This window comes from Haematobia irritans, chromosome 1 (genome assembly GCF_050003625.1).
Source record: "Haematobia irritans isolate KBUSLIRL chromosome 1, ASM5000362v1, whole genome shotgun sequence".
Taxonomy (NCBI): domain Eukaryota; kingdom Metazoa; phylum Arthropoda; class Insecta; order Diptera; family Muscidae; genus Haematobia; species Haematobia irritans.
Window position 1 is genome coordinate 269,900,381 of NC_134397.1, and position 15,761 is coordinate 269,916,141.

Here is a 15,761-nt window from a genome sequence, read left to right on the forward strand (position 1 = left end):
AAAAACTTCGGATTCTAGAAGCCCAAGAAGTAAAATCGGAAATCGGCTATACCAAAATATGGACCGATACTCACCATTTGTGGCACTCCTCTTTATGGTCCTACAATACCAATAAATTTCTAATTTCAGGCAAATTGTATATAAACTACGGATTCTATAAATCCAAGACCCCAAATCGGGAGGTCGGTTTATATGGGGACCATACCAAAACATGGGCCGATACTGACCATTTTAGGCACACATTTATATGTTTCTAAAGTACCTCTCGATTTCCAATTTCAGGACAATTGAATAAAAACTGCGGAGTTTAGAAGCCCAAGAAATAAAATCGGGAGATCGGTCTATATGGGGGATATACCAAAACATGGGCCGTTACTCACAATTTTCGGCACACCTCTTTATGGTCCGAAAATACCTCTAGATTTCCAATTTCAGGACAATTGAATAAAAACTGCGGATTTTACAAGCCCAAGAAATAAAATCGGGAGATCGGTCTATATGGGGGATGTACCAAAACATTGACCGATACTCACCGTTTTTGGCACACCTCTTTATGGTCATACAATACCTGTAGATTTAAAATTTCAGGCAAATTGGATAAAAACTACGATTTCTATAGGCCCAACTCCCCAAAACGGGAGGTCAGTTTATATGGGCACTATAGCAAAACCTGGACCGATATAGTCCATGTTCGAACTTGACAAGCCTGCAGACAAAAAACGAGTTTGTGCAAAATTTCAACACGATTGCTCCATTATTGAAGACTGTAGCGTGATTACAACAGACAGACAGACAGCCAGACAGACGGACATGGTTATATCGTCTTAGAATTTCTCCCTGATCAAGAATATATATACTTTACATAGTCGCAAATCGATATTTCGATGTGTTACAAACGGAATGACAAACTTATTATACCCCGTATAAAAAAGATTGTTTGTTGTATATAACAAAAAAATTTTACGACATTAGGTGACTTTTTTCGAAAAAATTGGTCAAAATTCTATATTTTTTGAAATTCTAAATTGTGGAGTTTACAACTTTTAATCTAAAGCACACAGCTACATTTTTTCTTCCCAAATTCGAAGAATTTTGTAGGGATTGCAGTTAATAAAAGAAAACAAGGATCGGCCCAAAAAACGGACCCTGTAGGTTCAGCATACTGACCCCATTTTGTTAAAATTTTGCAAAAAAATAAATTGTGGCGCCTTGTGACCTTTTTTTTTGAAGGGTTTCACAAGTTCTTTCAAGCAAAGAAAAAATCATTGAAATATGCTCATAATTGCGGATTTAAATATTTTTTTCAGTGTAGGTATATCGTGTATCACTAAGAGTTAGTCCACCTATAGGTGGCTCGAAGGATGGTGAAATCTCTTTGGCCAACTAAAGGAGATAATCCCTAAAGAAGGAGGTGGAGGAATGCCGAAGAAGTTTGTTTGCTCGATTATTTCAAATTTTAAAAACTTGACTTCCGCTTTTGTAAAAGGACACATTTGAAGTTATTCCTGATTTGTAATAGTCAAATTTTGGAGTTTTTACATTATAAAAAAAATTGTCTTTCGAGTTTTGGAATTAGTGAAAGGTCAACTTTTAATGTTGCGACTTTAGACTTTTTGGTAAAGTTTCATTACTATAAAAATTCGATTTTGAAGAAGATTACAAAAAGTCGGCAAATAAGCGATGAGTCGATTTCTCGACTCTTGCTTATTCCCAAGAATCAACCAAACCCATAAGCGGCACCCAAGTTTGGGAATTTAAAATTACGGGCATAATGAAAAAAATTGTGTCTTTGGACTTGAAATCATTATCCTTGATCCTGTCAGGCATTAACTAGCTATTTGTTTTCTTACTCAAAAATATGTTAGTTTAAAATACCACAATTCCGTAGGGAAGTGCCCTAATAAACTCTCCCTTACCATAGCTACGCTTTTGTGTGTGTGTGTGATTACCAAACTGTTTGTAGTGATGATAGGTTGTTGAGAGCGAAAATATCCTTTTTCCAATTTTTTCCAAGAATTTTATTGTACACGATTTTCCATAAGACTTATTCCTTTGAGAAGTGGCAGATTATTACCCTTTCATTTCATTTCAACCAGGAACATATCCTCTTTAAAAAAAGTCCTTACCGCACACAAGCCCATTCCCCTCTTGGTATTCCCATTTTTTCCTCATCATCCCTAGGCTACACAGATGTCAGATGTGTTGTCCAAATCGTATGCTTGAATGGACTCCTTCTTATGTGGGCCTACTAGTCACCACCCCAAAACCTACCCACTTAAAGCTCCAAACTCTATATGGGTAAACAATAACCACAACAACAACACCAGCTCTCAACCAAACCACCCACGCACACACACACACATACACAAGTTTCAATAACCAAAGACCAGACCAAGTATCCATTACATGTGTATTTGTCGATACTTCTGTAGTTGGGAGCTGTTTTATTGATGATATGGTTTTGAACAACCAGGACGTTGATGATGCACATGATGATGCCTGGACTGTTCCTGCTGTTGGGTTCTATTCATGTGGTTATTGTTGTTGGTATTGGGTATATGTAGTTGTGGGTAAATTGCGCGAAACTCGATTAGTGTTAAAATAATAAAATACGACTATGACGATGACGTTGGGAATGGGAATGAGGAAAGAGCATTCAAAGAAGAACATCATCTCGACTAGCAACCACAACAGCTGTAATAGGACTAGGCGAAGCAATAGCAGCAACAACATCGGAGACCAACACAAAACACAATTTTTTTCCAATTGGAAATTTGCGTGAAATTCAATTTACGTTCCTAATTGGATTCCAAAGGCACTAACATCGAGACGTACTTATGTACCTATCTACCTTCCTCCCATACAAACAAACCCGTCGTACACCCATACCCTTACTTAGACCAACAATTTTGAACCACACAACAGCAACAACAACAACAACAACAATTTGTTAAAGAAATAGAAACTCTATGGTTAGGTTGTAGCATTGTCATCCCACAGAACTCAAGGAGCAAGCGGAAAACGCATGTTATCATTTGGAATGTTCATAGCGGTGGATAACTGGTGCAGGGAAAACATCAGCAACGAAGTCCCGAACGGAAGAACCCTATGGAACTTTATGTTGAGTATTGAAAAATTATTAAATTTTAATGTTCTGTAACATCATAGTTTCTCAAAAATGGGTTTTGATAGTATCAAATTGCTGGGAAAGGTGCTTTAAGGTAGCCATAATTTATCCGATTTTACTTGGCAACTAGGGATATAAAACTCCACTTTTGTTTTGAAATTAGAATTCTAATCCGCATTTGTGTTTTTTTTTTCAAAATTAAGTCAAATTCATTAATAAAACTTTGATGTTGGCCACAATTCACTTTTTACGAAAAAATCAAAAAGTTAAATTTGAATTGAAAAGGGAAAGTGATTTTTCATGATGACGACTTATCAAAAGAGACTCTTCGTCAAAAATCGACTTTTCAATAATCACAAAAGTCAAAAGTAGACTTTTTCAAAATTAAAAAAAAAAAAAAAATCCAAACTTGGAAAATGTTCACAGTTCAAATCGATCGATTTTTCTAAATTTAGAAAAAATTGAAAAAGTGAAAAAATACGTTCGGATTCGGCTATAAAAAAGAGGCCCCTAACGTAGGCTTTTACTTTTTTATAAAATCGATTTTTTTTTTAATTTAGAAGAATAGAAAAAGTGAAGAACTGTTCGGATTCCACTATAAAAAAGTTCTATATATTCAATAATATATTCAATATGAGCAAAAAATGTCCGTTGGTTTGACTGTGGCGACGGATTCTTTTTTGATTTCTGTAAAATATTTGCCCAGTGTGACCATAGCATAAGTAAGCCAAAACTAACGGACTGTCACACAGAAAAAATGCTTATTAAGATTCAATCACTAAATTAATTGATTAAGTTAATTTTTTAATTGAAATATCACGAAAAGTATAGTATCAATCACAGAAATAAAAAATGTACTTAGAAATAACAAATGTACTTGATAAAAAATTAATTGATTTCTTCCTTCACTTTCAATTAATTTTTTTTAATAATTTTTAATTAAACATTTAATTGATTTTGGTCACAGAATTCAATTAATTATGATTAAAAATCGTATTTATTTCTTCCGGCACTTTTATTTATAATTTTTTTAATTTCGATAATATAATTTTCCTGTAATTTTACAAGAGTTTATACCTTCTTATGAATTTGGAATCCGGTTATATTTGGACTTGCTTCTGAATAAAATTTTCAATAATTGTTTTATTTGCAAAATATTATTTTATTTATTTAAAATGTTAATTGGGTTAATTAATATTTTAACTAAAAATATAAAAAAGCCGTTCAATTGACTTTAAAAGTTAATTGTATCAGTTAATTTTTAATTGATTACATTTTCTAAAAAAATATCTTTATTTCAAAGAAGCCGCATCTTTATCTCGGTCCCACAAAATCTTTGTGGGAAAAAATTGGAGTTAAAAATTGCAGAAATTTTTGGCTCCTTACAAATTCGGGACTGGGGAATGTGGTAGGATGTTCAATAACTTTGGGGATTTTTCGAAATCATATCTATGCAATAAATCAGGTTTACTATGTGTGGGTTTATATCACATTTTTTTTTTTCTTTTTATACTCTCCACCATAACACATCGAAATATTGGAAAACTGGGTTGTGGTGAAATTCTGAGTCGATCTAAGCATGCCCGTCCGTCCGTCCATCCATCTGTTGAAATCACGCTAACTTCCGAACGAAACAAGCTATCGACTTGAATCTTGGCATCAGTAGTTGTTATTGATGTAGGTCGGACGGTATTGGACCACTTTTACATATGACCCCCATATAAACCGACCCCCAGATTTGGCTTGCAGAGTCTGTTAGAGAAGCAAATTTCATCCGATCCGGTTGAAATTTGGTACGTGGTGTTAACATATGGTCTCTAACAACCATGCGAAAATTGGTCCATATCGGTCCATAATTATATATAGTCCCCATTTAAACCGATCCCCAGATTTCACCTCCGGAGCCTCTTGAAGGAGCAAAATTCATCCAATCCGGTTGAAATTTGATACGTGGTGTACGTATATAGTCTTTAACTACCACGCGGTTAAAATTTGGTACGTGGTGTTAGTATATGGGCTCTAACAACCATGCAAAAATTGGTCCATATTTGTCCATAATTATATATAGCCCCCATATAAACCGATCCCCAGACTTGACCTCCGGAGCCTCTTGGAAGAGCAAAATTCATACGATCCGGTTGAAATTTGGTATGTGGAGTTACTATATGCTCTCTAACAACCAGGCAAAAATTGGTCCATATCGGTCCATAATTATATATAACCCCCATATAAACCGATTCCCAGATTTGACCTCCTGAGTCTCTTGGAGTAGCAAGTATATGGTATTTAACAACCATGCCAAAATTAATCCAAATTAATCGGTCCATAATCATTTATAGTCCCCATATAAACCGATGGTATTCGAACTTCTTGGAGGAGCAAATTTCATCCGATTTAGTTGAGAGTTGGTACATTGTGCTAGTATATGGCCGCTAACAACCATACCTAACTAGATCCATATCGTTCTATAGTTATATATAGCCCTTAGATAAATCGATCACCAATCACACAAAAATTGGTCCATATCGGTTCATAATTGCACTGAAAAAATATTGTCGTGAGGTCAAACATTTCATGTCTTTAAAATACGAATGCAAATTTTGCTTAGCATAGAAGACGCATTTCTCTAATATAAAGTTTTTTTCCTTGTCCAAAAGTCGATAAACTTTTCAATGAAGTCGTATTGTCCTTATAATTAATTGATTTCACTTACAAATGGGTATCATAACATGAAAGAAAAGATATTTGGGCTAAGGTCAACTTGCAACAAAATTTTTGTAATTTTTAACTCCAATTTTTTTCCTTCATACTACAAAATTTTCTTTAACAATTAAAAAAATAACTATTTGTAATAATTTTTCTTGAATTTGTCGAAAAATATATATGTACTTATTTTTGCCAAAACGGCGTGACATCAGTGTTTGTAATACAATTTAGTTAAAATTTTCTAAAATTTACCAAAATTTTCTAAAATTAACCGAAATTTTCCTTCTTGGTGGATTCAATATTTTTCGAGTGTATAATAAAGATCACAATGGCAAAGTAAATTTAATAACAACAACTAAATCATTAACAGATGTTTTAAAAAAAACTTCTGAAATTGCGCTGGTCAATCACCAACATTAGTAGGTGATTTCTCTCAGAAGTCAGAATTACACAACGTATTTGGTCTCCCATACTTAATTATGGGAAGATATCTAACTTACCTCATACTCACTCATACGTTAGGAATTGAAATAATCACATAAAATATACACAAAACACATACTATATATTATGTTGCAGAATGATGTTCTCGTGTTGTCGTTTTGTTTTTTCTTCTACTTTGATGATTTTTGTTCTGCCTAGCATAGATTCCTTCCTCAAATATGATTGAGATGGAGTAAAAGGAGAGAGAGAGGTGGTATGATTGTTTGGCTTATGAACTCACCTTTTTCCCCATTCTTTTGCTTGCTTGATTCTCGTCTTGGTTGATTGCCATAAACGACGAAGACGGCTAACTTTGGTTTTTTGTTTTGTTTGTTATTGTTGTTGCTATTGCTATTGCTGGAGCTAGCGTTATACGTTGTTTTTGTTATTACTAGCAATAACTTCTATTCATTCTCTGTTGCTGTGCTTCTTCTTGGTATTTTGCTGCGGTTGTAAACCTGTTTTAACCAACAGATCAAATCATACACAGAATCACACATACGCACACATGCACACACAACATCCATTCATGGACGAGAGAAAAAAAAGACTCACAACCCCAGCCTGGCTCATACAAATTGGGGGGAAAGGGCGGCCAAAATACGCTTTATAAAATTTACTGTGAGCCGTTTGTTACACAAACACTATAAACAGCAATGCTGCTGTTGCTGCTTCTTCTTCATTACCTTTGCCCATATTATTTTTTTTTTAGATTTGATACACAACTACACTTGCACACACATATATACAGCACACAACACTACTTGGCCACTTTGCAACACTATATAATAATATAAAAGAATTTACTTCTATTTCTTATTTAAAGATTCTTCTCTTTTTTTGCTTTTACAACTTAAATTCTATTCTTATACTTTACTTTATTACGTGGATTTAAGAAGAATTTTGATTATTATTCTAATTTCTAAATATGTAATGATATTTTTCTTTAGCTTATCACGACTTCCGCCGCATTTTGCGTTTTTTCCTATTTTCACGTTAACGCCGTTTTATGTCTCGTTAGTATTTCGCACGAACTACCGACAACCGACCGCACCGTTACAAATACAAACATCAACTGTTTTTTTACTTTTCATCATTGAAACTGGTTTTGTTGAAGCGTAGCAGTTGATTGTGTGTGTGTGTTTGCGTGCGTGTTAACTTGTTTTCGTTGATTTAACATGACTTGACTTTTACACTCTCTTCGAATAAGAGAATTTTAACTCTTAACTGTTGTGAATGAGTATTGGCAAAAGGAAGGGAAATAACGAAACGAAGAAGAATACTGCAAAATGGTATCCGGTTATGTTTTCTTCATTCAGTTACCAGCTGATTTAAAAGCAGGGTTGATAATGTCATACACAGAGTAGTGAAACCTTATGAAATTACATTGCAAGCATTTAGTTATCTATATTCGAATAGGCATAAACCATTATAAGCAAAAAACATAAAGTAAACATTAAACGTATCACAATGGACTGAATAGTCTAAGTGAGCCTGAATCAGAGAGTATAAAAAGACAAGATAACGAAACTGCGTCGGTAGGTGGCAGTCATGAGGAAAATTTCTCTAATATCATGCAGTTTTTGTCGACGCTGCTCTCAAATATCATACAGTTTGCGTCGGCGTCACCCAGTTCAGTTCTCTGCCTACTTTAGAACCTACTTTGTAATAACAAATGTTCATTTATATAAATACTTTCATTCTATTAAATTTTTTGGCAGACAATTTAAAATTATAACTGCCGATGCCTATATAAACAATTTATCAAAAGAGCGCTTCGACCGCAACGTCGGTAATACCAAAGCTGCAGGCATTGTGCGACATCTATACGGTTGACATTTGTTGTTTTTGTAGAAGAGAAATTTTCGTCCTCTTGTATTTTTATAGTCTCTTCCTGAATCTTAATCGGGCTGCCACATTAACCTAACATTAAACGTACATTAAAAAAACACAGTTTATTTGGATCCGACGATTTTGACCTTCCCTTAAGGATTTTGGTATTGATTACGAGCCAAAAATAGACTCAAATTTCAAAGATTCATGTCCTAAATTTAAAGAAGGGAATTTAAAAAAAAATTATAAACTTTCTATTAATTAAAACTTCTTTTTTTAAAGAAATTTGCCCAACCTGAAATGGTCACCGGTTAGTAAAATTTTGTATGCCAACTAGGGCTGTCACCCGGGATAAATCCCATCCCGAAATTCCGGGATTTTCGAGACGGGATTAATCCCAAATCCCGGAATTTTTTATTTTGAATCCCGGGATTTTTCGGGATACCGAAAAAATAATTCCAATTTGTTGTGGCTTTTTAGCATTATTTATTAATAAATTGGAGTCTTCATTCAGTGCAAATGGCCCTTAGATTTCATAGAACAATGAGTTCATGTGAAATAGAATTTGTGCAACATAAAATAAAAAGTAATGATAAAACGACGATATGCCAAGACCGCGTTTATGTGTTAAAATTTGGATGCCGGAACTACAAAACGATTAACACAAGTGTACGAAAATATACCTAATAATCAAAATTCTTAAAATGTTTTGTTGTGTAAGATAGCGATATGAAATTGCTTTTTTATTTATTTTTTCATACATTTTGTTTTGCTTTTTTCATTTTGTTTAGTTCGACTTGTTTTGTTAAATATGATACCAATTTGAAATTGCTTTTTAATTTACTCCTATGTTCTTTTTTTTTTTTTTGTTAAAAAATTGAATTAAATTAATTTATTTACTTACTAAATTAAATTTAAATTTAATGTATGTACAATTTTTTGGCAATGCATTTAAAGAAAATTTCTGGATCCCGAAAAAAATCTCGGAAAATCCCGGGATTCTATATTTTGAAATCCCGAATCCGGGATTTATAAAAATCGATCCCGAATGACAACCTAACTCATTGACAAAACTAGCCCTTATGCTATGTCCCCACTGACTCGTTTTCCTCATTCGTTCTACCAAAACATTTCACCGTTCACACCGAGTTGAGGTGTATTAAAGGGTGGTTAAAATTTCAAGGGCCGATTTTGATTTTGAATAAACCACAAACTATTTAGGAAATTATATTGGGTATCTTCGGTCTACATGGGACATGATAGGGAGATGCCACCCTGTGCCGTTAAGACCTTAGTTGAGGAGTCACTAAAAAACAAAGACAAAACTCATTATGGGATGCGATGCAAATGCACATCATAGTATTTGGGGAAGTAGTGATACTAATGCAAGGGGAGAGTCGCTAATAGAGTTTATTTTGCGTACTAACCTGGTAGTTTGCAATAAGGGAGATGCACCAACCAGGAACAGACAAGAGGTTTTGGACGCCACGTTGACCTCTCCGGAACTGAATGATAAGATATCTGAGTGGCAAGTTTTGAGGGAACATAGCTTCTCAGATCATCGCTACATCAGTTTCAGATTGGATGTTCGTATTTCAAAGACCATATTTCCGCCAAATGTTAGGAAAGCTGATTGGAATAGGTATAGAGAAAAGCCAAGGGGAAAAAATCGGCCGCCATGGCGGACTACGGAGTTAAGTAATATGAGGAAATCCACTAACACCGCTCCAGGTTTCATTAAAACATCGAAGGGAAATTGGACAACGTCCAGTGAGGAGACGTTGGAGGTACTTTTGGATACACACTTCCCTGGAAATTAGACGGTTGAACCATGTTCCGGCGGTGTAACAGAGGCTCAGCGATCATTTCCTATCGAGGAAATTGTGTCGGAATAAAATGGGCTTTAAATAGCTTTGGACCATTGAAATCCCCCGGACCTGATGGAATTACTCCGGCGGAGTTACAGGCAGTGGCTGAAAGAATTATCCCCTGGTTGACGGTGATATATAAACGATGTGTAAACTTAGCATATCCAGAAAAGTGGAGGGAAACAAAAGTCGTCTTCACACCTAAAGCAGGAAAAGCCTCTCACTCGAGTGCGAAGGATTTCCGACCAATCAGCTTATCCTCATTTCTATTTAAGACCCTGGAGAGGATGATAGACATGTATCTTAGAACTAGCGTGGATTCAAGTTTGCTCTCGAAACGACAGCATGCATACTCGAAGGGCAGGTCGACTGAGACCGCATTGCATGAACTAGTCAGCTTTATTGAAAGCTCACTATCTGTCAAAGAATACACAATCGTGGCGTTTCTAGGCATCGAAGGGGCGTTCAATAATGTCCATCCGGGCTCGATATTAAATGGACTGACAACTCTGAATGTTGATCCAGGTATACTTAGGCTGTTAGACGAACTTCTAAGGAAGAGACGCATTTCAGCCACACTAGGACAAGCAAACATACAAAGGTATGTGAACAGAGGCATTCCTCAAGGAGGAGTTCTATCACCTCTTCTTTGGAATGTTGCTATAAACAACCTTCTGGTTTCCCTAGAAAAAGAAAGGATAAAAGTGGTGGCATACGCAGATGATGTGGCGCTAGCAGTCAGGGGAAAATTCCCATCCACAATCAGAGATATTATACAGAGAGCTCTCCGGATGACTGAGAAATGGGCGAAAGATAATGGTCTTGGTGTAAATCCAGCAAAGACGGAACTAGTCATGTACTGCAAAGATCGCAAAACTCCCACGGTTAGACCCATTTCCTTGGGGGGTACTGAAATTCCCTTTGGTGAGTGTGCAAAATACCTTGGCGTTATTTTGGACAGGAAGCTGAATTTTAGGCTTAATATTGAAGAGAGGGCGAGAAAAGCCACGGTAGCTTTGTACTTCTGCAAAAAGGCAATAGGGAAAAAGTGGGGACTAAAACCAAAAATTGTGCATTGGCTATACACGGCAGTAGTTAGACCTATAATGCTATATGGTGTTGTAGTCTGGTGGCCGGCACTTCAGAAACCGACTTGTTTAGATAAAGTTCAGCGTATGGCGAGCTTATGAATCTCAGGCGCATTTAGTAAGACAGGAACAGACTCCCTTAATGTCATGCGACATCTATTGCCTTTAGACATTTTGACCAAACAGTCAGCTGCAACAACGGCTGTGCGGTTGCGCGAGCTATCGCTGTGGTCGGAAAAAATTTGCAAAAACTATAGGTGCGAAGTATAATGACTATTGTATGAGCTGTCATGATGTGGAGGAAAAGGAATCAAGTAAACACCTCTTGTGTGAGTGTCCTGCTTTTTGTGTAAGGCGTAAGCGAATTTTAGGAGCATATAGCTTTAGATTACTGGCTGACCTGGAAAACGTTAACTTAAGCAGTTTGTTAATGGAGCAATCTGGTTGGTTCCACAAAAGTAAATAATAGAGAAGGTTCAGTGGTTAAGACTAGAAGTGCCCATATGTAATAGGTACTTTTAGTTAAATGTGGTATCACAATGGACTGAATAGTCTAAGTGAGCCTGAAATTTAATCGGGCTGCCACTTTAACCTAACCTAACCTAGGAAATTATTGTAATTTTATTTTATTATGATATATTGGTATTACTCGATTATGTATGGAACAAAATATCCGCCAAATGGGCGCCGCGACCTCAGTGGCACACCTTCATCCGATGGTTCAAATTTTGGATGACGCTGAGGCATAATGTCGTTAATGTGCCGAATTATCTCATCCTTTAGCTCTTGAATTGTTGCTGGCTTATCGATGTACACCTTTTCTTTCAAATAACCCCAAAGAAAACAGTCCAACGGTGTCAAATCATATGATCTTGGCGGCCAATTGACATCGCCATTACGTGAGATAACACGGCCATTGTTGCGCAAAAGATCCATTGTTTCGTTAGCTGTGTGACAAGTGGCACCGTCCTGCTGAAACCACATATCGTCCACATCCATATCTTCCAATTCGGGCCATAAAAAGTTCGTTATCATCTCACGATAGCGAACACCATTCACAGTAACTGCCTGACCGGCCTAATTTTGGAAAAAAATACGGCCCGATGATGCCGCCAGCCCATAAACCGCACCAAACAGTCACTCTTTGTGCGTGCGTTGGTTTTTCGACAATCACTCTTGGATTCTCATTCGCCCAAATGCGGCAATTCTGTTTATTGACGAATTCACTGAGGTGAAAATGTGCCTCATCACTGAAGATGATTTTCTTCGAAAATTGATCATCCACTGTTGCCATTTCTTGGAACCATTCTTTCCATTCACGACGTCCATGGCTCAAATTGAATAAGTCCGAAATAGAGAAATGTCAAATAAAATTCGGAAAAAAACTTGGCGTTTTGGTGTGGTTCACATTCAACATCGGCCTTTACAATTTAACCACCCTTTACTTTAACATCCTATTTCTGATATCCTTTACAGTCAAAGATAATTGAGTATAACAAGATTAAGCATTGTGCTCTTATAAAGAGAAAACAAATGTCAAGGTGTAGAGGGCTATGAGAAAAAATTGTTTTATTTGTCAATTTTTTCAAAAGCAGCTCTGCCCAGGAATAAATTCAAAACGGCAATATTCACATAAAACCATAATGAACGTTCGCTTTAAAATACACATAAGTTTTATTTTAATTTTCTACAATTGTTTTGGTATAGCTTTTGTGGGTTTTTATTCAGAAATTTATGAAAAACACAAATGTTATGATATTTTCCGACGCAAACGGCAGTACATTTGAGAGACACGTCGACGCAAACTTTATGATATTTTGTTGACAGAGTCCTCTGGTGCTTCAGTTTTGCTATGACAAGACTGCATCTTCTTCTCAATTATCTTTGTTACTGTCAAATGCTAGCATTACCAGATCTCAATTATTTAAATTTCCTGAAAAATATCCATACATTTTGAAAATTATTTTCCATAAAGTTCAATCTGGCATCGCTGTTCTTTTGGCAAACTTTTCCCGCTTCTGATATTTGGTTTAGCTCAATTTTTTAACAAATTAGCCCGCGTAGAGAGATAAGGATTTGTTTTTCTATATTTCTAAAATAATTACAGTTCAGTTCCCTTAGAGAAACCCAATTAACCTTTTTTTCATTAACAGAAATAGGCTGTAAGAGTTGCCATAGAAACTAGAAATTCCCATTTACTCTAAATTCAAATATATGCAACGTTTGTTCAAATAAATACCGCGGACGCAAAGGGAATTTTTTAAAGTTATTTTTACATTCCTGTGTTCTTCAAAGTCTTTGTTTATTCTTTTTTTTTATGAATAATAATTTGACATATATAGAAGAATATGTTTAGTCAGAGCATATTCCAAATTAGGGGGGTTCACATTCTAAAATTAACGTGTTTTTTGGGGAAAACTTTTTGGGAAACTTTTTGAAATGGTTATAAAGGGAAAACATGAGGGAAGTTTTCTTTTAGCACTGGATACCCTAAGCAGTCACGGACTAAAATAAAACAAAGTACTCGTTTATCCAGGACATCTCCAAAAATATGCAACACTGTCATCAGCTGTTCAAAAACAATCACAGAAAAGAAGTGAAATCTTTTAATGTATGAAATGCTCCAATTAGTAATAAATATTTACTGCTACGATTATTTATGACACTATACCACTTTGAATTTCATGTTTTTCGATAAATTAGTCACAATGAAGTGCTATTGTGAATCGATGAAGCGTCACTTTATCAAAACACAATATGGCAAGATCGGCGCGACTTGCACTGATGAGATGTTCTAGATAGAACACCAGTGCAACGATGTTCTGGATAGCCCATACAAATGTTGTATCGGTGCAAAAAGAAAACATCCCTATAGAAGAGTATGTTTAGTCAGAGCATATTCCAAATTAGGGGGGTTCACATTCTAAAGGGAAAACATTTCAAAGCCAAAAACATGATTGGTGAAAACGCCGCATTAGCCTACATTTGAAGTTTCTAATCTTTAATAATTTTCTGCGAATAAAAATATTTAATAAAATTTGATAAAATGTAAATTTGGAAATTCGATGTAACATTTAGGTAGTAACTTAAAAAGTCTGGCAAGAAGGAGCGTCCCATCTCGGCCAAATATCAAAAACTAAACAATTTAGTTCCGATAAAGGCACCATCTTCCCAGCATACATAAAAAAATCAGAAAACTTTAAATCAACAATGGGTCAAAGAGATGGAGTAAATACTCCACCAGATATCAAAAAATCGCGTACCCTATATTAATTTACTCATCTTTTCCAACGTTCCCTATAAATTTCAAGTAAATTTGAGTATTTTATATTTTGCTCTATTGTTTTAAAGAAGGACGTCCTTTTCCCCTATCAAATATTGTAAAAAGTTCCCTGAAATTAAAAAAATCTGTTCTTAATGTTTCAAAATGTCGAAAAATATAGTAGCGGATCTTTGTCGAGACGCCACATTAAGCTTTCCTGAAAAGTTCAACCATATCGGAGAACTTTTCTCCAACTTTAAAAAAGTCAGTCAAAGAAGAGGTCCTCCACCCATCCAAATATACAAAATTAACTTTATAACTTCCCTCTCTGTAAATTTCAAGTACATCGGAGAAATTTTTCTTTTGTTTTAAATTAAATTATTTTCACTGTACTTTAAAAAAAGTCGGACAAAAGGAGGACTCCCTCCCCGACCAAATATCGAAAACGTATGTAGCGGATCTTTGTCCGGATGCCAACCCCAACTCTAAAATTTTTAAGCATATCGAAGAACTTAGGTAAAATTTTCAAAGAGTCGGAAAAGGGGGAAGTCCCCTCCCCGTTAAAATATTACAAAATCAAGTACCCCAAATTATCTTCATAACCTCCCCACATCTTCTCTAAATTTTAAATAAATCGGAGAACCTAGGTTTTTTACTGTACTGTAAAAAAAAATTGGGCAAAGGGGAGGTCCTCCCCCAAATCAAATATCAAAAAATAAAGTAGCGAATATTTGTCTAGATGCCATCCCCAACCTTCATTGAATCGGTCAACTTTGGTCCAATTTTCACTTTTCGGACAAAAGAGTCTCCTCCCGACCAGATATCATGATCGCCCTCTACGATCTCTGAAAATTTCAATTAAATCGGTTTAGTCTCCGTCTCCGAGCTTACCCTGAACATACAAACAAACATACTTTGAATTTCATATATCCCTGCCAGCATTTCAAAGTTCCATTTCATCCTCATCGCTACCACAGATTCGTAAGTGACACTACCAGCGTACGAAAACAAAACGTTTCCAATTGTTTCGTTTCGTACAATCCACATATCAAAAACGAAACGAAAACCCAAGATAACGGCACTTGCCTTTCGTTTTGTATTGTTTTTGTTCGTGAGTGGAAACCAAACCTAAACTGAAAAGTACTGCGGTGCTTAGTAAAATATAGATAACAAAACAGTACACATTGAATGCAAACGTTTCATTAAGTCGTTACAAGATGAAAAAACTTGAATGTTATTTATTGTTATTCAATTTATTCTTGGAACAATAATACCTGTTATGTTGGTTAATAAGATTTTTTAAACATTTTTATCGTCGTTTCGCTCAGCAAACGTTTTATTCGCATTTCGTTACCGAACGAAACAACTTGGCGCCACAAATCCGAAGAGCATAA

General features: G+C 35.5%; 1 protein-coding gene across 3 annotated transcripts in view; it reads right to left on the bottom strand.

Annotated features, from left to right (window-relative positions):
* The window catches only part of Kul (Kuzbanian-like), a 793,173-nt gene extending 785,799 nt beyond the window's left edge, over nucleotides 1-7,374 (bottom strand). For 2 of the 3 annotated variants that reach the window (XM_075293584.1, XM_075293599.1), the window contains exon 1: nucleotides 6,558-7,374. The gene's annotated coding sequence lies outside the window, so the exon portion shown is untranslated. The remainder of the gene's footprint in view (nucleotides 1-6,557) is intronic. The other variant, XM_075293591.1, reaches the window with a different exon arrangement.
* Nucleotides 7,375-15,761: the final 8,387 nt, after the last annotated feature.